At 36.7% G+C, this 23662-nt stretch overlaps 1 long non-coding RNA gene across 1 annotated transcript in view; it reads right to left on the bottom strand.

Moving 5' to 3' along the window:
- LOC110402759 overlaps positions 1-23662 on the bottom strand; it is a 350073-nt gene that overhangs the window by 248249 nt on the left and 78162 nt on the right. Inside the window, exon 2 of the long non-coding RNA XR_002441288.1 lies at positions 3415-3539. This is a non-coding gene — a long non-coding RNA (uncharacterized LOC110402759). The remainder of the gene's footprint in view (positions 1-3414; positions 3540-23662) is intronic.

Raw genomic sequence — 23662 nt, 5'->3', positions numbered from 1 at the left:
TTCTTTCTGTAGCTCATGATCAGAGCTAATCATCAAATTTCTCCTCTTTCTCTCTACTCAGACTAGCTTCTACTGTCCATGGCTGAGCCTACTTGTTACAAAAACATACTCCAATTTTCTGTTCATAGCTTCCTCCCTCTCTTTGTGAATTCTCTTGACTTTTCTCATTTCCTCAGTACCTGTGGTTTTAAACCCAACATCAATACTGTTCACATGTGAAAAGACTTTCTTTTCTCCAGTCCCACCTGTCTGTGAAACAAAAGGTGTTTTTCTCACCTGACAATGTCAACGTTACAGTTTTATATAGTTATTCCAGTTAAGATCTAGCAAACTTTTAGACTGACTAGTTCATTGATAAGTACACTGAAACTGTTCCATCTTCCCAGCACAAGATGCTTGAGACAATTCAATAAAGGACAGTTTTAAGATGACGATATAGACAGATTGATGGAAGTAAATCGGAATACACAGCTTTGGGAATAGACAAGCTTCTCACATGAATAACATCCAATTTTTTAACAAGACGACAGAGGTTTGATGCTTTATAAAGAGACTAAGGATCTGAAATGTTTGGGCCACCTTAACTCTGAACAAGTGTCATCACCTCAGCCATTTAAAGAAATATTATCCCTGAAAGTTCATGGTGCCTGTTCTTTTGAGGATTTATTTCTGATTAAATCCAATATATGGGAAGATTCACAGCAATTAGTGGATATTGTAGATTGTATATACACGTTTTGCATTATTTGGTGATTTTAATTGTTAAGTCTCACCCAAACTGGATTTTGCAATTAGTCTTTTATCTATTTGATGCATTTGCAGTATAGTGTTAAGCAGGACAGCTTTAGATAAAGAACATTCAGATGTTTGTCATAGATTAAGTAGGAGGGTGTTAATTGGCAAAATAGTCTCTGATTTTGATATTAAATATGGATATAGCATGGCATATTTTCACATTTGTAAGGCAGCAGCACCTACATTCTGCATGCTGTGTTTACTTTGCAGGTCTTGAAATGAATGAAATATGTTGTTTCTAGTGTACAGATGATCATTTATTTCCTTCCCAAATTAATGATAATTTTTTCCTACCTTTTAACATCTGCCCCAGATTTATCTATAGTTGTGTTACATTTGGCTTTCTTAATTAGAGGAGAGAGTGAGTGTAATTTGAAGACTCAGGTGGGATACATTTTCCAAACTACCCCACAGAGTCTGAGTCTTCCTAATTCTTGGGACATCCAAACATCCTGATGTTATTTTGGCAGCTCCTGTTTCCCAAGTCCCATACTTTCTCTTTTGAGCAGACATTATTTTTCTCTAGGTCTCCCATATGGACAATAAATAGGATGCTAACATCCTGCATGACTGCTAAATTTTAGCTCATTCAGTTCATGGGAACTTCATGACTGCTCACTAGTTCCCATATGTTTTCACTGGTTTCTATAACAATCCTTACCTCAGGACAAGCTGACAAAATGTCACTCACTGTCAGAGATCTTGTGCCCATTACGTTTGAAGACTTAAATCCCTTAATATACCTGCTTAAATTACACAGATATAGCTTTTCCCTAGTTTATCACTATTTCCAGATTTTTTTATTTCAGTTGTTATTTTTTTACATATAGTTTATTAATTCCACCCATATTCCTCTTTAGAGCAGTAATAGGTACCTGCCTCATAACTTCTGCTGACTTACTACTCCAAGCTGCTGTAAAAAGCATCCTGCACATCCTGCAAGGACAAGCTGTTTGGTTATTCATGGAACTCTGTGTTCTGCAGATTGCTCAGTCCCAATTTTTCACAAACAGTTTCATAAACTTAAACTGCATTAGAAAGCTCACTCTCCACTGCAGCTGATGATTTAATGCAAATTGTCAAGATATTCTGCTCCACTTATGAAAAATATTTAGGAAGGAGAAAAGTAACAACTTCCAATCCAGCCTATAAAACACTGCAAGATCTACTCAGAAGTGCAACAGACCTCTTGTAAAGCCTTGACAGCAACAAATTTTAATCATATATTCCTTCCCGCATCACAACCTTAAATGAAGAGATTTTGCAAGATCTTTGCAAGCCCAGTCTACCCTTTATTACCTTAGAAGTTCTAAAAATGTATATTATCTTCATAAGAGTTGTTGTTTATTATTTTATTTAGATTTACTTAAAGTGCTCATTCACAGCTCTGCTACATTACTCTGTTATTCATTTCCCTTAATCAGAACATTCAGTAAATGTTCAGTAAACTGCAACTTTTCAAATGACCAAATTTTTGCCTATTGATGTCTGTGCGAAAAAATTTAGGAATTCTATCAATTGGAAAAGTGGTCATCTAGGAAAAAGTCACTCTCACTTTGAGGGCCTGTTTGCAGGATGACATCAATTAAGAGCATACCTAAGACATACTCACCCTGACATATGATGTACATAATAAGAGGCTAATAACAGAGCATTAGAACAACAGAAGGGGGCTTCTCTACATTTGTGCAACACAGAGGATGTTTTTCACCAGCAACTCTTCAAAGTGGACCTGCACAGCCTGGTGTTAATGGCTAGAAACAGGTCAGAGATCCTACATCAAATATATAATGACCCAAATTTCTATGCAAGTGGCACAGTGTAACTGTCCCTGCTATTCCAGGCTACCAATAATGCAAATGTACCACTCTTTGGTCCTATGTTCACAGGATGAAATTTGTTTCCCCATTTTCCCTGTGGCTGACCCACATAAAGCCCACTCTGTAAAGATTTAATATTTGAATTGAATTCACTGATCCACAGTTGTATTTCTCCAGTGTGAGTTACACTGACATAAAATGAGGTGGCGAATTAGGCCCTGAGGGCTTTAGGAATGATGGAGCCTTTTTGCAGGCCTTTTGGCTTGGGATGAGTTTTTGCCCACAGTGAATACATAAAATAACTAGCAAATGCTTTTACTTTGAATATCAGTTACAAGACCAAGGAGTCTTCATTACTTTACTGGCTGGGGATTGAAAGTTCCGAAATTAGAAAAGCTACTCAAGGAAAAAAAAAAAATCTCTGCATGCTATAATTGAACTGGTTATGAAAAGAGCTGTGAAGAGACTATACAAGAGAGGCAGTGAATGTACTGCTCAACAGAACAGCAGCAGCAAGAGGAAAGAGGAATAGACGCTGCAAGCAATTTCTAGGCCAAGAAGGCACAGAGGGGGATAGCGGGCCAAATAATGAGAACAAAAGAGAATTAAAAGTGCTTTACCATAAGATTAATTTCAAATGTTTATAATGAAGTCACACAAATAGTTCAGTAATTCAGTCTTAACATAACGCATATTAATCATACCTTAATTTGAGAGAACCCATTCCCTTTGATAAAGTTTGTAGGTGTTTCTTAAACAAATGCATCTTACTGCAGAGATTCATATTAGGTCTTTTTACCTGTTCTCACCTCGTGATCACAAAAGTTTCACCTTCCTTTGATCCCATGGGACACACTGATCCCTTGTGATTAAGAGGACAGTGAAGGAAGAGGAAGGATCCCATCCCTTTTACTCTTGCGGTATCTGTTAAAAGAAAAAAAAAACAGAATAAACACATGAAGTAATCAATGCACACATCAGAGGCAGATGATGACAGTCCTGTCACAGTAATTTCATGCAACCCTTATTTGGTGCTCTCCTTGATTGGCTTAAAAAGCCACATATTAATCAAGTCATTATTTTCTATAACAAAAAATCCCAAATATGTTATTTTGTAGGCTTTAATTCCACTCACAGTAAGTCTACACACAACATGTACTCCACACACTGTGCTTAGCAATGAGGACACTTGCAGCAGGCTAAGTCACCAATTTCAGAAGCAGCTTTGGATCAACTCTGCTGAACAATGTGAGCAAGCGAGTCCAAGCCTATTTGTAAAGAGTTTTCCTTTTGCTCATCTTTGTCTTAAAAGCTGTGATGAAAACTTTGTGGCTGGTGTACAGGATACACAGCAGAACACATTGGTGCAAGCTGGGACTTACTTTTTATATCTCTTTGGGATTTTAGTATAGCAAACCAGATTTCATTACTACTGGATCCCCTGACACAGCCTCCACTTATTTGCTACTCCTACCCACTGTAAGCATTTATAATGCACAAGCAGTGCAGCACCTAAGCGCCACACAACTGGCATGTGGAATAAATATTTTGTAAAATATGAAACCAGTAATCAGCACAGAAAAATCAATGTATTCTGAAGTATATCTTTAAAGCCCATCCCACAGAGAACACATTAATAGTTGTTAAATCTATCAGTATGCATACAAATATCTCATTACGGTGTATCTACAGCCCTATTAAATAGCAGTCTTTCTTCCTATCAGTTAAATCAGTCCCCTTCCTTTTTGTTGAAACCAAGTACTCCATATTCCCTGTAGTTGGCACTAAGCTTAATTTTGTGAAAATCTGACAGACAAAATAATTTAATTTTCACTATGTACTGCATTCAGCCAAGGCTTTGGGCTATATTCGGAATGGCAATCCTTCCCTGCACCCATTCATTCATTAATCTGCTTTCCATAAATCTCATTGCATAAATAATTTAAGTTCCTTATAAATATAATTAATAATGGATCCAGCTCCAAACTATGAATAAACTATGCTCTGGAGTTTTTCCAGAGTTTGGAATAACATTTTTTTCTGAGAAATGGTTGAAGAACAGCCATTTTGATCTGACACAACAGCAAATTAATATTGTAATAGGAAACTCCTAGGATCAAGGATCAATATAACAGACAGCCTCTGCTGGACACACATAAAATCCCTGAGTTAAACGACTGTGTCACTGAAGCACTAAGAGGCAGGGGATGCTTGGAGGCCCAGCATGTGTTTGCTGTAGCGCTCTGCTGAAATGCAGCCTTTATTAAGCCACATATCTTGTGAAAAATTTCTCTCTAACAATTATTTATCCTTTGTCCTAACTCAGTTTTCCAGAAGAACATACGCTGAAATTTCAGAGGCTGAGCAGACTACTAGTACTAGGCAGAGGTATGGAAAAAGCATTAGAACAAGATAATTCAACAAAACAAGATATATCCTGAGTTGGAAGGGATGCACAAAGATCGCTGAGTCCAACTCCTGGCTTCACACAGGACCACCCATTACCTGTCCCTTTACCAAAATCAAATCAAACTTTGTAGTTGAGATTTTTTTTTCAGCATTTAATGAAAAAAAATGCAGAGGAAAAACTACTTGCAGTAGGTTTATTTGTCTGCTTGTTTAAAACACTTAATTGCACTTGATGCAATTAAGAAAAGCATAAAGTTTGCAACTCAGATTCAGAAGTTTGACTTTTACCTTCATTCAGGTTTAAGTCATTACAGAACTCGCATATAGTTCATTCTGAAATACTACTGTTAACAAGAGATTCAATATAATATTAGTATTCATGGACATCAAACAAAAAACTGGCTGAGGATGGCACATTTCCCTTCTAACAGGAAAACTGTTGTGCGAAACTGTACATAGTTCAAACAACTTCAAAAATAATGTTTAATATTTAAAGAAAAGTACTAGTCAAGGGTTCCATAACTTCAGTAGATTTTATCATGTATTATTTACCTATTGGAGACTCTGAGACCCGCTTTCTAACAAAAATATAAAGATGGCTGTTGAAGTAGCCCTTCTAACTCTCTGAGAATACCTGAAGGAGGGTTGTTTGAATTTACAATAACCTAAATGGATAGAAAATACATGGATGATTATGTTAGTAAAATAAAATATTTGGCGGTGTTATTATATTACTTATCCAATTATAATTAAGTATTTTTCAAGTCACACCAGACCGAAGCACTTCTGAAGCAAGGCACCTGAAGAACAGAAAGGAAGGAAACAACCCTGCCTCGCTGACGTTCAGGCACAGTACTACTCTCTGTGCTACCTGTCTACAACTGTAATTGACTGGAAAAGAAACCATCATATTCTACAGCACCTGGGTGTAGAACTGCACTCATTCTGCTAAAATATCAAAATATATGGAATTAAAATGAATTTGAAGCCTGCACGCAGAAGTTTCCAGCGAAAGAGCACTATATATTTTATATGGAAGAAAACACATTTAACAGACTTGGTTTCCAAATCCTTGGGCCAGAGCTGATGTAAAGGACAATCAAATAAGACAGGTACATTTTCTCAAATATCTGTAGCAAAGAGAAAATTCAGTTTAAATTTTTTGATATGGTCTTCCAATAGCACACATTTTCTACAAAAGAGTCCCCAAGTTGTACCATCCAAAAAACATATCAGAAATGAATAGACTTATTTCTTTGCTCTTTCCCTAGCTGCTTAGCTCCCATAGCCCTCAGGCCAGACCCGGACAGAGGAGTAACAGCAGATGCTTCCCACATGCGGCCTGTGTGCAGGGAGCTGTGCATCAAAAGTTCCATAGCACAGGAGAAAGCAGGTGGGCTGCCCCATGTGCCCTCCAGCCTTCAAGCAGTTCAGAGCAGGGGATTTTGGCATGCAGACCCTGCCAAGCCCATCGCTAGGGCAGAGGGCAGCAGGGTGCCCCAACACACAGAAAGCCACATGAGCAAGTCTCACCACAAGAGAGGCATTTGAGACCCAAGCACGACACAGCTTCTCTGCTGGTGAAGCACTCCCAAGCAGCTGGCTTTAGCTATGGCTGTGGGATGAGGGATACTGTAAACAGCAGATCACAGCACTCAGGAAAGATAATCCCACCTGATTCTAAACATTATACTTCATCTGAAGGGGAATCAATAACCAATGTTTCACTTGCAACTAATCTTCAGCACGCCTTCAATCTCATACATGAAGCAGCAAGAAAGGAACAGATTATCTATTATTAAAATTATCCAGAAGATATCAAATAAAGACTAATTTGTTCATGGTCATCTTATAAGCGGAAAGATTTATTCAGCATCTATTCACTGGGTAAACTGCTGTGATTAATTTTTCAGACATCAGTGCCATTTGTACGAAGAGACATTTAAAGAGCATGTGCAGTGAACATTTTATGAGTTGCATTTTATTTGGCCAAGAAGTCAGACAGGAGAAAGATGACCTTGCCTGACACAATTTCTTTATGAGACCATCTTCTCAATGATCTATGGCTCCAGCGAGTAGAATTATGGTTGCCCTTGGAACATGGGTCAAGTAATGTTGCGAACATACAATCTTCCCTGTCAAACATTTAACTGATTCTGTGTTTTGCAGAGCTACAACTATTACTTCCAAATTTGATTTGCATGTTTTCAACGAAGAGCTACCTATGCCTGTACATGATAAGTAGCTGCACCTGTCTTCAATTTCCTTTACTACATCTGATTTAGTAAGTGAGCAGTTCAAGCACTAGAGGATGACAATCGAAGACTAGCAAGATTTCAGTAGCAAAAGGACTGAATTACTCTTAGTTTTCAACCTGTGTTTCCCTGGCCTTGTCCCATTTCTTGACTAAAACTGGGAAATACTCTGCACCACTAAATATAGTTCTCATGTGTTCACCGAGAAGCTGCAGGGTAAAAAAAAAAAAAAAAAAAATTATCAAGGCATCATGCTTTATTTCAGTAACTCTGAGCTTTATGACCACTGTCTTAAAACTGACAGAGAATTTATTCTAACTTATAAATACAGTGAAGGTACAGATAAGATATATTTTCTGGGATGCAAACAAATATGTCTCTTGTTCTGCTCTTAACTGTTCTTTTTCTGATGACAACTGGTGTGGTTGCAGTTGAGAACAAAAGTAAGAGAAATAATGCTTTGATATCATATGTCCAGCTCATGTCTAATATTTGATGCAGTGACAACTGTACTGTTGCCATCACATGGTGAGACCCGTTTCAGCCATCAGGATGAACACACCTCACAGGATCAACATGCTACAATACAATCAATATGCTAGTACATTAATCTTGGTTTTCTAAGGTAAAAATTACTTATGTCTATTGCTTTTAATTGGAGTCTGAAATCAGACAAGCAAGGTGTAAGTATAATCTTTTTAGAAAAAAGTGTTATTTATCATTCGATACAAGAAGATTACTTCATGGTAAACAGAAAAATCAATGGAGCTTTCCAACATGAACACACAGAAAAAATTATCATGTTGTTTGATCTAGGAAGGATTGTATGAATCATGAGTAGTGTCGCACCAAAACAAACATCACTCTGAAATAATCTAAAAGATAGAGAACGTATACAGAAGCAAAGGCCAAACTACAAGTCGTACAGTCCACAAGTAGACAGCCAAATATAATTTCTGATTACGGTCTGTTAATACGTTAGCTTCTTATTTGTATATGATAGCATTACTTCATATTAAAGCATTATAGCATTACATTATAGGTATGATGGAAGTATTACCTTATACGTGTTCCCAATTTTCACACTTTATTTAATCTGGTCTGAGCACTGCTTATTTTCTCAAATCCTGAATTCCATCATTCCATCAAACAAAAAGACAGAAAATGTTAACTATATATTTTACTGCTATTGAAAATTGCGTTAAATGCTTTAAATCAGACAGGAAAATATATGACTTGGAGGAATGAAATTAGATAATTTATCTAATATGATTAGATCCAACACTACAAGTACATGGTAAAAATGTACTGGTTTTTAAATACAAGGCTTCTGAAAAATCAATCAGGAGTGCAAGAAGAAAGAGAACATTTAATACAAGTTTTTCACTAGAATGTGAAGATGTCTTTCCAGTTGTGACTAAGTAGTATATTATTTTTCTTCGTTATATTTAGATTTAGTTTAAAAGTTACCCTACAACAGAAAAACTGTTATAGAGCATATTCTTCTGTCTGAATGAGCACATCTGCTTCTCAAGATCATGCTAGCCACTGCTGAAATGCAATATGCAATATTTCTCCCTTAAAACATCTCCAGATTTTTAGTTTAAGTCATTGTCTGAGCATAGACTCTAATGCAACCTCAGTGGTTACAAACAGACTCCCCTAGCAACTAATTCTTTAAAGACATACAATGCATGCTTGAACAGCATTATCTTCTAAAGGGCCTCATAACTTGACTAAGTTAAAAGAGCAGAGAGATAAAATCCACTTGTGAAATAAAGTCAGAACAGCCAAATTAATTTAGTACCAACTAAATTAATAATATCATTAGTAATATGATTCTTTTATTAATTTTTAATAAAATATGAACTGCACAATGGCAGAAAATATTGCTCAAAAACTACTTGTGATTTAACCTACATATTAATTCATCATCAGATACCCACAGTGAGAGAAGGTCAGTGCCTAAGATGTTCCTGCAAATTTAAAGGAGAAATTGTAATTAAGTACCAGGACAAGCTAAAAACACAACTGGAGAGCCCACTGAGTCGTTACTCTCCAGAAATTGGTCCTAACCTCAATACCCATAGAAAGAATACCACCTGCAGATAGTCCGCTAAGGCCTCCAAATTTACTTGCTAGTTTCAGCACAGGAAGTATTGGCATAGATTGGCCCTACCTCCTAACTTCTTACCTCAAGAGAGCAAGCCAACCAATTAAATCCAAACTACAAACTCTAGTTGTCAATGCGACTTTTAACCTTCTAAGCACTGGGACTGTGGTATGGTCAAATCACTGACAGTAATTTCACTTTCATGATGAAAACACCCATTGCATGAGATATACATGGATATTTAGATGACAGAGCAGCTGTTACTAAAAAAAAAAAAAAAAAACAACAACCTTTGTCAGTGTTCGTCCCATGAGACATGAATTCAATTATTTTATATTCATACTAGAAAACAACTTGTGGTGTCTCAAGAAAAAAAATGGCACAAGGAAATTAGCAATAAGTGTTTTATTTCAGTAACTGATGGCTGAATGCTTTGCTTAGACACTGCCAGTAAGAACAGAACAAACCTACAATGGGCTGTGTACTGAATGCAGGCTTCATTTTACTTGGACAAGAGTACTCAAACTTCAACAGAAATGAAAAAAGAAGAATTTCAGGAAGTGGTCCAAACACTGGTGGTTCAGGCTTTCATTTATAGTAGAAAACTTCATAAAAATATATCGATATTGCTTTATTAGCAGTTTCTTTCATCCCAGTATTTTCCCAAATGTCAGTTATTTGAAAGGGACAAACTTTACGTATTACCAGCTCTTTCATCCAATTAGAAAAACAAATACGAACATAGTATACCATATTACTATATAATGAAAAATTGATTCTAAGCAAAGAATTTCATACTGTGTTGGTGTTGTAAATTACTTCCTCTGTGGCTGTTACAACATTGCCTATGAACATAATTGAATGTCACTACTTTCTGTTTGTAAATACAATCCCAATGACATTGCACCTGGGAGCGTGTAGGCACAGTCATCTGTTACGGAGAAGGATCTAAACATATGGCCTGTTGATTGGGGTCTGGCCCCAAAGCTATCACAAAATCCTCCAGCCAGTTTTCTGCCAGACAACCCATCACAATAATTCAGTGCTATCAAACAGGAACTTCTCAACAACAACTGAGAAAGTGTATAGCAGTTGAAGCAGGCATTTCAGATCTAAACACAAAACATTTGAGAAAGCAAGGTCACGGGCATACCTCTTATCAAGAGAAAATAATATCAGATCCAACCTTATATTTTTATCTTACTAGATTGATCTGTTAAGATCCATATTTTATTTCCTCCTTTGATTTGCCAACAAAATCCTTCTACACCAAAACTTTAATAAGCTTATATTTTGTGCATATGAATAGTTTCTCTGTGTTCAAAGTTAAGCTGATTTGTTAAGCGTGGTTGGTCCTCCTGCACTTGGCTTCCATCAGCAGTTAGAAGGAAAAGGAGTATTGGACAAGTTTTCTGTAACTCACAAATGGGATACACATGCTCCTTTACATAAGCAAAACATGCCTGTTTTCCCCTTTTCTGCATGTATTTTTCTGAAGAGGATAGTAATTAAAAAAGCAGAAATTAAACTGTAAGTTCAGAATTTTGAATATGAGCAAATGTTCAAGGGAATTCAGAAAGATTAGGACATTTAAACTTCAAATAAATACCTTCAGACAGAATATTTTTCACCACTAAACGCAGGCATTTTATGCATCTAAAATGAGATAGTGCTTTTAACAATCATTAAAGCCTACTGCAGGGTTGCAGACTTTAAAAATGAAGGTCTACATGTACGGTTTTTGCAAGAAACAGCAATCAGACTGTGAACTGAGCACCTGTTGGCAGTGTTGGAATCTATAAATTAGGGCAGTATCTGTTGGCATCTGTTATTACATTTGAATTTGAATCATCTACCCAAAGTAAATTGCAGCATTTGGGCCGCTTTCTTTGTCATACCTCACAGTAAAAGCTGGCTTAGCTTGATCCTGAAATGCTATTAAACTGATAACTGTAAGTGAATGTGCACAATGGCAATGCTTATGCAATTTTACTTTGTCTAAAATAAAATAGTCAAAACTTGGTACTGTAAGTGATAGCCTGCTGTTAGAACATATTGAAAAGAGAAGACATTCTTTCTAATGAACCTTTGAAACGAAACGTTCTGGAGGACAAAAATATTCAAGTTACCAGCTGACCTTTAGAGTCAATATAGGAGAGGATGTGCATAATGCATTATTCTGTCGGATATGTGTTACTTATTATAAAATAATAGTGGCTTCAGTACTTTACCTGTGACCATTAGAAAGATCTTAACATAACCCAGCCTTCATAATATAATTGAGTGCTGTGAAAATATCACTAATGATAAAAATACCAGGCATTACGCAATGCTACTACAAGGTTATTTTGTCCTGACACAGAATGATGGCTATTGCAGCGCTGCCACAGCTTGAAACACGAGGTCTGCAGGCTTCCCCAGGCAATCATAATGCTGGACGTGAGGGTAGAAATTCCTCAATAACATCAGAATGCCTCAAACATCTGTTTACATTAAGCCAACAAAAAAAATTAAATATTTTCTATGTATAACCACATAATTCTCCCTTCAGTATGTAACGGGATGAGCTTTCAGAGCTAATCACCAGCACCCTCAGTCACACACCAGCACTCACACACAGCAAGGTGCTGGCCTTGCACAAGATCAGCCCAAAGAATGTCACTGCGACAGGCCACCCAACTCTCTGTGGCATCTGCAAGCCCACCTTAGCTCAGGCAGGGGTAGCTGACAGGACACGGCCCACCTGCACCCCAGGAGCGTTGCTGGGCCCTTCCCTCATAGCAGGGCCTGCAGCACACAGGAACCTGCCACCCACTGTGTGGTCCACAGCAAGACAGAATGAACAGACAGAAGAGTTGGTCTGAAAGGAGATCTCACTGCAGATGGAGAGATGCAGAGATCACTTTTTTGTGTGTTACAGCAATTTGAGAAGCAAAACTATGAACTGGTGGCAGAAACTGTTACCCAGAGGAATTATTTTGTTTTTATACAGAAAGGATTCCAGCAGTTTGTATGAGGAGAGATCTCAGTGGGCAGCAATTTGATACCTGTTCCATGGATAAAATCTCTTTCTCTGGGGTGCTGTGCTAGGCTATCTCTTCTTTACTGTCTGCATGGTCAGCATCTGCAGGGAACCCCTGGCACTCTGGTACGTGTGCCAAAAGGCTAATGGAGGTAACCCTGGGAAACAACTCAAAACAACGAACCCACTAATACAGCAACAAAATTTGGGCTGATATTCTTTCAAACAGAAATTAAGGATCATTTTAAGTGGCAAAACTGAGTTTTTTTTTTTTTTTTTTATAAGCACATGATAGTAAAAGAACATTTGAAATGAGGGATCTTTTTTGAATCCATATACAGTAAGTATGGTATGATAATTAATGTTGTGCATGACAGCACTTCACTTTCAGATAGTAAGAAAAGATTATGATTTCAGAAATTACTTATATTACACCTACTGCACAATTTTCTGAGAAAAACGCTAAATGGAAAACGCAGACATTATTTGTGCAAACACAGGAGCTCCAAGAAAACATGGCAAAGTCTCTTACTGAGGCATACAGCAGCACTACACAGAGAAAAGAGCAGCTCTATGAGAAAGAAGTTGAGAACAAATAACCTCAGTCCTCTCTGAGAAGTGAAGTATTCCGAAAAGCAGAAAACCACATAAACCAAGATACTATTTCCAATGATCACTAAGACATACAAATGAAACAAATGTTACAAATTTAAATTACTCCATTAATTCCTTTATTTCTGAAGCCATATATTTACTCTAACTGAAGACACAACAAATGCTCCTTTGCACATCTTGATTCACAGAGGAAGCAGCAAAGATGATGTGAGCTAAACTAACTTTCCCTACAAACCCTTTGAAAGAATTGTTTAGAAATACCCCCATTTTTATTATTTTTTTAATTCTCTGCTCATAGTTTAAAATTAGCTGACAGGCAGAACCAATGGATAATGAGGTGCAAAGACTGAAATGGCAGTGCGTTACATAAGACCACACAAACATTATTAGTAGGAGGTACATCAAATAAGTGCTTGCTCTTCTTCCTTTTAAATCAAAGGATCATAAAAGTTACCATGGCAAAAAATAGGAAATCTAATATGTTGCTAACATAAAAACATATTATCAGAACCAAAATGCTTTCTATATATATATATATTTGTGAAAAAAAAATTTTCACTAGAGGTGTTTTTATTTTGAAAATCAATTGAGTAAAAGAAATCTTTCAAAAAGAGTGAGTAAACAAATTTTTAATAAAAATCCTTTGTGCTCAGCCATTGGGCACGTATGGTATTCCCAATGTTCTGCCAAAGTCATCAGATGCAGGAAGAGAGTAACCCTCCTTGTCACAGCACTTCTTGGCCAGATTCACAGCACTTCGTAGCTGACATTTCAGGAGTTGGATTAGACATACAGTGCTAGAAACATTACCTTGTGGATATACTTGGGAATAGCAATTACAGATTGTGAAATGAAAAAGAAAAGAAATTATCCCTAAAAGAAAGAAGAAAAAAAAAAAAGAGATGAAGAAGAAGAAAAATAGTATTCATTGCTCTTTTTCTGGAGCCAGAAAAAAAAAGCAAACAAAAGAAATCCCAGAGAAGTAGCCTCTGATTAGCATTTTAACCGGTTCCAATTGAGATCCTTTATATTCAAATTGTAGAAATACCATTCCAAGAAAAACAGAAATATATTCAATAAACTTCACTTACTTTCTTCCGACTGACATGAAAGTGCACACAAACTTTAACACAGAAGAATCAATTTAGGGAACTTTCAAACATAATTTCTCTCCTCTTCTACTTGATGATTTTATTCACATTTTCCTTTAATTGACATTAAAACATGGGTGGAGACTTTCAAATCCATCTTCTCATGGGATTAAATCACCCAAAGAGGCAACAAGAAAGTTATGAACAGAACCATAGAATTGCTCAGGTTGGAAAAGACCTTCAAGATCATCAAGTTCAACAGCAACCTAACCATACTACCCTAACTCTAACAATCCACCACTAAATCACGTCCCTGAGCACCACATCCAAACAAAGGGTTTTTTAAACACATTCAGGGATGGTGACTCAACCACCTCCCTGGGGAGCCTATTCCAGTGCTTAACAACCCTGTCTGTAAAGAAGTTTTTCCTGATATCCAACCTAAACCTCCCCTGGTGCAGCTTGAGGCCATTTCCCCTTGTCCTGTCACCAGTGAAAAGAGACCAACCCTGCTCTCACTGTAATCACCTTTCAGGTATTTGAAGAGATCAATAAGGTCTCCCCTCAGCCTCCTCTTCCCCTGACTAAACAGCCCCAGTTCCTTTAGTCTCTCCTCGTAGGGCATATTCTCCAAGCCCTTCACAAGCCTTGTTGCCCTTCTTTGGACCTGCTCCAGCACCTCCATGTCCTTTCTGTATTGAGGTGCCCAAAGAAACGCAAAGAAAAATGTGCAATTTGTGAACACAAAAAAGCGAGGATAAATACAATGAGAATATTTCTGGTTTTAAAAAAAGCCACCTATAAAAAGCAGAAATACCTTAGAAACATCTTGCACAAGTCTACTTTTATCTGCTTCTAATACAGACACTGATTGATTACAACACATTTGGCCTTTTCATCATTATCTACAATTCACAATGCTATGGTTCACTGCTTTTTGAGATTTTAAATAAAACAATAATTAGAAATGTGCAAAATTTAGTACACTGATAAATTAAAGTGTAGAGGTGCATTTTTATGTAGCTCTCTTGTCTAACAAGTAGAGAAGATTCTATTATGATTTGTTTTTCAAGCCTGCAGTTGTTACCACATAAATAACACCTATATTATACTCCCACCCTTCATTAATTTATTCATATCATTACTCCTGTGATAAAGTTGGTACATATCTTCTTTTTCAAGTAAACATTTTTTGGTACGAGAGTCCTAACTGAACTCCAATTTTGATTACCAGGTGTATTACATTTAAGTTCTGTATGGACAGCAAAAAAAAAAAGATCTCACAGTTGAAGTATCACTGAAAGTTTAAAACAGAGAGATCATTTTCTATCACTCTGAAAGCATTTCTTGCACCAGAAGACACTGTAAATATGCACAAGTTTTCTAAGAAATTTGCTGTGCAACATTTACTTGTTAATCCATTTGGAAATAACAGTTGTCTTCAGCATGCACACTGAAAGAACAGCTCACATTGAAATGTCTGCAGAATATAAGATGATATAATTCCGTACACGTTTATTCCTGAAGTGAGGGATTGTTGCAAGTAAGTCACATACGGAAATCTCGGACTACAGTTGTCATTGTAGTTCCACTGTGAGAACCACCTTAGTCACTTCACAGAACAGAGCTTTACAGTGGTATTCTTTTCAGTCAATAACAGCTGACAGGGATGACTCCTTTTTTCATGCTGTAACCACATGCTTTCCTAAATAGCAATGCTGAAGGCTACATGTAGACAGGAAAAAAGAACCATGAATATAAATATACATCATGCTTATAGGATAATATACCGTATCTTGAACAGCAGAGACATAGAAGGAGGGCTTTCAGGCCATGATGGATAACCAGCAGAATGCCATAATGTTTCAGATAATACACAGCAAATGTAATCCTTAAACGTACCAGCAGACAAATACAGGAGCTCCCAAACATAACTGAGTCATGTACCACCTTCTAATAAAACCAGTATTTGTGGTATCATGTTTGTTACTCATTTGGAATTCCATATCATAAAACTCACATACGTTTCAGTGAAGCATTTCTAGACTTAATAGTCAAATACATGCCAGAGAGGCTTAACTACGGCTTGCCAAAAACAAGATTTATGCTTCTTTTAAAAAAAATAAATAAATAAAGGGGGAAAAAAAGTTAAGACTTCACAACATTACAACACTTAGGAATAAGCAGACAACAAAAATCAGAAATCAGAGGAAGAGAAAAATTACCAGACAGCCAAACAGCTTATTAGGTAGGTCATTCAACATACCACTTGATTCTATTAGGAAGCTAATATCCCTACACTGCTTTTTCCTTTTTCTTATTTTCTGGACCACAGAAACTCTACTGGTAGAAACTTCAGGTAAAAAAGCATGTCATAAAGTGAGATGCTATGGTTTTAATATATCAGTATTTTCAGAAAAAAAAAAGTTTCATCAGCAAGTCCCCACTTCAGCCAAATTACATCTCCTTTTTTAAACACATCAAGATTTTAGACAGAGGAAAACAATATAAAAGATATATTATTATAAGTTTTTCATATTTGCATTACAAGAGAAAGAATTAAATCCATTAGAAAGGTGTTTAGGTGTTGTACTGAACTATTTACTTCCAGTAGACTGCTTCATATGTCCAGCCTAAGCTTGATTTTCCTGCTACCTTATACCTAGGTAATTGTTAAATATGAGCCAGAATTCATGTAGTGACGTTTTTATAAATTTATATCAAGAGAAATAAAAAGCATTAAATGTTTTAGAAATGTAAATAAGCCAGATCTACACTCTGGTACATGTATAATGTAGAGAAGGATCCCCACACTAAAATGCTTAACATATAAGAAAACAATGGTCATGAGAACTTACAGTACAACTTAAATAGTACATGTCTATACTGTACCATCTAACATTATATTTTAAATTTGCAGTAGAAATTAATGAACAAAAAAATTTTAAGTGAAATTAAGTTGTGAAACTTGCTACAAGGCAAAGTCATTATTTAAAGTAACTCAGATGTGAAAAAGAACAATTTGACTAATTTGAAGACTGAACTGGCTCAAATGCACTGTTCTTCAGTAGTGGCTTTACAACTTCTTAGCAGAAGGCTAAGGCTGTGTTACAGAGTTCCAGAACATTATACTGAAGGTCAAGTGCCAAAAAAAGCACACCAAATGTTTTTATTTACTAGTTTCTAATCTCTACCACACCACTGGCACAGTGCAGATACTGAAGTCATCATGGATATCATCACAGGATGATGAGACTTTAGAAATGAACTGCCATTTACTACAGCTGCCATAGCAGCTCAGCTCTTCAAAGAGCATGACGCTTCTGTTACCAGAGTTGAATTTTCCTGAGCAAGTGTTCAAAGAAGGCAGATAATAGCAGTTACTTATCTTCTCATCAGAGAGCAAAGGGGAAAATAATACAGACTGCACTAAGAGTCTGCTTCTGTTGCTTATTTCTTAAAGCATTACATGAAGTAGTGAACTCTACCAACAGTATCCACCCCATCTGATTAAATATCATCATATCTGAACAAACGTTGTGCTATTAAAAAGTTAGCTATAGCACTGCTAGGAGGATGAGGGAAAGTATGTTCTTACATATGTGAAGTAAATGATAATATTACCCGTTGATACCACATTTGCTACTTTGAGTTACTCTGAGATACTATACTTAAATCTCTTTTTAGCTGTAGGGTCCTCAGATTTCCCAGCTCTTCATTGCATTCTGTTCATCTAAACACATGAAGGTGCTTTTATTTGAAATAAATAAATAAATAAATAAAATAGGATCACCTTTGCTTTATGCAATGTCACTGAACCACAATGAGCTGCCAGATGTTCTGACCACTTAAGACAACTCCTACAACACGTACCTCACAGACCCAGTGACAAATCATCCAAGTAGGGGATAAGGCTACGTCGACACACTGTGTTTCATGGAGATGTAACAAGGTATTCTGAGAATTAGAGAGGAGCAGAAACAGAGTGGTTTGGATATCCTGTAACGTATATTTTAGGAGAGAGTGTATTTTTCTTCACATTTAAGAGAGAATGGCAGGACAGATTTTAAAAGGTAATACAATTAAAGCGTTCAGCCACCAGAATCTGATGTAGAAAAAGCTAAGTTGAGATTTTTAAGCAATACCATAACTCTCAGTGCACTAGAAAAGTCATTTGTTCAGCCCTTTTCAGAGTGTCACTGACAAGAGCTTAGAAAAGACTATGAGTGAAACAGAGATTTTGTGAAGCGCGTGATGTACATGAATTCAGCTCCACTGACTCTTTCCTTGCAGAGAGTTCAGTCACGTTTACTACTTATGGAACTGGACTGATGAATTCAATTACTGAAAGAAGTCTGTTTTTAATTCTGAGAACTGCTACTACTTTCAGTTTAAATTGATTAATAATAAAAGTTACAGCATTTCAGAAGAACAGCATATAAATTAACTATAAACTGAAGCCCTAGCCTGTGGCAATAAGATACAAAGCTTTCCTTCGTGTCTGCTTGGATGCAGCTTTCAAGCATGGTTTTCAAGCAAAGGTTCTTCTTCTGGGTAAATATTTTATTTTATAAATATAAATTACACTTTATTGTCAGATGTTTAAAATATCTATGATTTCGTAAGATGACTCTTGCCAACCTCCAGCTGTTTCTCATTTATTTGAATGGGAAAAACACAGGGTAAATTGCTGCCCATGGAACACAAACATAAGCAACACAAGTGTCCATAATTTGTTGGAGTTTCAGATAATCCTAATTTAGATATTTTTCAAAAGACATAGTGTAAAGTAGACTCCACTTAATCACCATCCTGATAAACTGCTGTAGCAGGAAGATAATACAGTTAGAAAAAGGGTAAATTAAAAGCAAGACACAAAAGACATTCTGCACCCATATCATATCCAGTGTGCTTGGAATGAAGATGTATGATGGGCTGATCACAGAAGTTTATGGTGAACTACTACAACATATACTTCCATAAATTTTCTTTGGCAAAGCAATTTATTATCTTAAAAGAAATCTCTCATACTCATGAATTAATATTTACAGAACTACATAGATATGATTAAAGAAAAACTAGGAGTTTTATTACTTCAGTATGTTGTTGGATAAGAATATGAAAATAGAATTCTGTGTACCCCAAATGGGATATGCAAATACCTCTCTTTGCAAATTTTATCAAAGAAAAAAGTGGGAATGTAGGATAAAATCAGGATATACACCTGAGTTATATCCCAGTGCAGCATCAAGAAAAGAAGCTCAAGAAAATAAATCTGACAAAAAAGACTGCTCTGTAGCAGTGTCTAATTATCTGTGATTTTTTTAACACTTTTTTTCCCCCCTATAAGTTAACCAGAAACAACGTATGGAGTAAATACCTGTTCATACTACACTATCCATCAAAGATATCTGTAGACCATTAGGCACAGTCACCATTAAGCAAAAATGGCAAGCTCAAGAACAGAATTACGTAGCTTTTCAATACATTGTAGAGATCAAGTATTTTATCCACTCAAGTACTTTTATTCCTTTTGAAGGTTATTTATAACCACAAAGGCAATTTCGTTCTCTTTGACTAGTTAAAACTTCAATCTCTGGCTTTCTGGTTCAGAAGATACTCCTCATAGAACATTTTTTAACAGTTACAGACCCTTTCTATGACTCAGCTGAGGCTGAGCTTTCCCCTTGTTTCACAGGGCACAGTGAAGTCCAGATCAAGAAAGAGCGAGCAGAAGGCAGCAAGAGAGAAGTGAAGGAAGAAAAACATGTAAGGAAAGCAGAAAGAACTGCAGAAGGTGAAAGCGTGGCTGACAGCCCTCAAATCCCCCAGGATCACAGTCAGCAGTGAAGAGAATTACCTTGCAGAAAAGACACAGTTGGCAGGAAAGATGTCAGCCACAGGAGGTAAAGAGAAATGCAGACAGAAGGAGAAAGCAGTGAGCCACTGTGTGGACAGGAATACCTTGGGAGTACTGCAACATAGGCAAGATGGCCAGTGGCTTACAAACATGGACACAGCACACAAATTAATGTAACATTTTATTACCCCCTATCAGTTTTGTTTCCTTGGACACCAATTCAAGAAAATGCAGAAATTACCTCTTCATGCATTGACAGGCATGGTTCAAGAGCAAATACCTTACACCCTCTTACCCAAGGGTATTAACCAGTCATTACTTCACATTTCTTCCCCCCAATGGGCCCCATCTCATCTCCCCAGGTATTAAGAGCTGCTTCATGGCACATCCACGCAAGCAACCTGTAGCAGTGCACTTAACCACCCAGCAGGGGTACTGAATAATGAGCCCATCTGGATCATCCTCCCAACCCTGTCCTGAAAGCATTAGTAAGCTCAAAGAGCAATATTTTCAGGGTACCTCCATCTATCCAAAGGAGTACTCATTGCTTTGGTACTCCTAGGCAGCTCTTGCAAATATATAAAATGAGAATTCTACTGTCAATATAAATATTTCACTGTTTTAGCAGATAACTAATAATAAAATGTCTATTCACAATAACACCTTTATAAAAGGGAACTAGAAGCAAATGAAAATCTTCATTCTTTCTTTACAATATGATAACACAGAGTATAACCATTAGCTCAAAAAGACTTTGTTATCCCTGAGATTGCACTCAAATTAAAAGAAAACAAATCGCATTTTGGTGGAAATTTTTTAAATATGGACATCCAAAACAAAGAAGATTCTGAGTTATTCTATAATATTCTGTTGCAGCAAAATAAAGTAAAATTCCCCTCATAACTTCCTCTTTCTCGTTCCTCCAAATGGAAATGCAGTTCACTTTCTAACCAAAGGAGTAGCTGGAGTTGTACAGAAATTAAAAGCTCAGTAATGAAATTTAATTACTGTTTTGGATTGAGACAAGGGTATAATAGATTTCTAACCAACAGGAAGCAATAACTATAACCATATTTTCACTTGCCCCAGTTCCTGCTAGATTCAAAGCCAAGGCCATCAATCTCCATTTATGTTTAGATATTTTAAATATTTTCAATATAACTGAGGATTTTTTAAGCCGTTGATACCAAGCTGAATCAAAAACTATCCCACTGTACTAAACTCTGGAACTATTTTTTCACATCAGATACTAGTGCGGCAATCCCCTTGATGTCTAATTTTTTGACAGCAATTCAGTTTTAGATGGCTTATAATATGCTCTACCTGAATTCTGCCAGGATTGAATTGTTATTGATTGGTATGAAGCAATGGTGTAGAAGGGTGCATTTCCAAATCGTGTATTTGAATGAGTCAGATCCTCTGACAGCTGATTTTGTTAGAAAACCAAGGGTCATTTTGGGCGCTGATTATTACACACCCTTGCATTTCTTTCATCACTGCAAGCTCAGCTTCTTACTCAACAAAAGACATTTTCTTTCTGAGTTTTATACATAGATGCTTTCATATAAGATATTATAACCAGCCTTTCTTTATATATAACCTTGTTTCACATTACTCTGTAACAATACAGTTTGGTCCATTAGAATGAAATATCTGCTTTTTTATGTTTGATCACATTACCCTGTTTGGGACAAATCCAGCTGTCAGTAAAGTCAATGGCAGCAAACCGCAGGAGTAAGTTAGCCCTCTCAACCTCTGTGAATGGTCCACAGAAGCTCTTACATGTCAAAAAGGCCAGGCCAGAATCTCCAAAGCAAAATCAATTTTACTCTGCAGGCTGCAGCTCACTATATTTCTTTACTTTCTTTTGTTATCAGTATTAGAATTATTCTCATTTGTTTGAGGGGCATATGTCTCTTACTAATCAAAGTAATGCCCTCAAACGTCCATGGATTACAAAATCTCAGCTTTTAAAAAGAAAATAGAGAGAGAGAATAAGAAAATGAAAAAAAAAAACCAACACTTCTTTCTGCTATTTCTCTAAAAGAATATTGTGCTCTGCTTGAAACCAAACCTGTCACAGACAAGTTTGAACATCACTGAGCTTCAATTCTGCTGTTGTCAGTCTTGTAGATGTAGGAAACACTAGCAATTATCAAACACAGACTGAGTATACCAATTGGGAGTTTTAATCAATCCATTGCAAGAGAGTTTAGGAAGGAGAAAGTGGTTGCAGGCAGTGGATGCTCAGTGCCAGATTCCTGCCTCAGCACTGCATACCAGCCTGACTGAAGCTTCCTTATAAGCACATTTTTCCCCATCACTGCAGGCTCAGCTTCTCACCCTATAAAAGACGTACTTTTCTGTGCTGCTGAGTAAGTTGAAAATATTCAAGTTCCATTGCTATACTTATAAATGCCAAAATACACCAAGTCAACAAAAATTTGTGTATTTGACTTCAGAAGATGAAATGATGCAGTTAGTAACATTACACTTATTTTATTACTATTGCTTTGACTCACATTGTTAGTGGTTTAAACATCTTAATTTCTAGTGAATTATATAATTATTTTTGTTGCTTGTTTATTGATTTTTTTTGTTGTTGTATAATTAGGATGTAGTAATTTACTTTATATCTCTTTAGTTTAATTGAGTTAATAAAGTCTGCTGAGAAGCATGTCACACTACTGGCCACTTGGCTGGAAAGCTGGGGAAAAGCCACCAGTGAATGTAAGAATTTCAAAGGGCACCTTTTATTCCAGAGCTGTAATTCCGCAGAAGTTAGATTTCTGTTCAAATGACGCAGCTGCTTCCCTATTTTTCTGCTTCTGTTATTGCTTTTGTGATAGATCATATTAAAAAATCTTTCCTGACATGCTATGGTTTTCCCTGATGATATTGTTATCACAAAACACTATCTACTGTATCAATAAGAGTAAATACAAGCAAGGACAGGCTGTATTGAAGAAGAAACTCTTAGCTTTCAGTTAGTGTCTAATAAATGAAATTGCCTCCCTTGAAGTCTATTAATACAGCAAGTGTAGCACATCTGTCTCCACTGGGCAGTAGCACATTATCAGCCCTTCAAATGTTCCCAGCCAAGCCACTCAGGAAAAGACCCCAGCCTCCACTTGACCCATCCAGGGGCCAGGCTCACATAGATGCTATGTCCCGTGGCAACACCTGGCACAAGGCTGCTGCCAAGTAGCACAGGCTTCGTGGCACACCAGCATCTCCCGCAGAACTGAAATCCCACCTGCTACATACTGCTGGTCAAGAATCTCATGGAGGCACCTATGCCTCTGGCCCACATGGTATCTCACACACTGGTCTGCTGTCTTCAGTGCAAAATAAACTAAATGCTGTATTCTGGAATAAACTATGTTTACGGTAATAAAACAACATCTTCTTTAGGGGTGTCAAAAATGTTTAGCTTAGCATTTACTCATTTTTACCATAAGTAAAACAATTATATTTACTGGATAGCTTTAATCTCTCTAATGAATCTCTCTGTCCTATAACTTCTCTCATTTCCCTAATTCTCTCATCATCATTGATTTCTTTATTCTTTTATATGACAGACTCTCTTGTCATAAGTAATGACAAATCTCAATTTTCTAGAGGGCAGAGTATGAACAGGGCAGGAAGGCATAATGTTCTTAAAACTGTGGCCTACCAAGGC

This window comes from Numida meleagris, chromosome 7, assembly GCF_002078875.1.
Source record: "Numida meleagris isolate 19003 breed g44 Domestic line chromosome 7, NumMel1.0, whole genome shotgun sequence".
Lineage (NCBI taxonomy): Eukaryota > Metazoa > Chordata > Aves > Galliformes > Numididae > Numida > Numida meleagris.
This window is presented reverse-complemented; position numbering and strand designations above follow the sequence as displayed.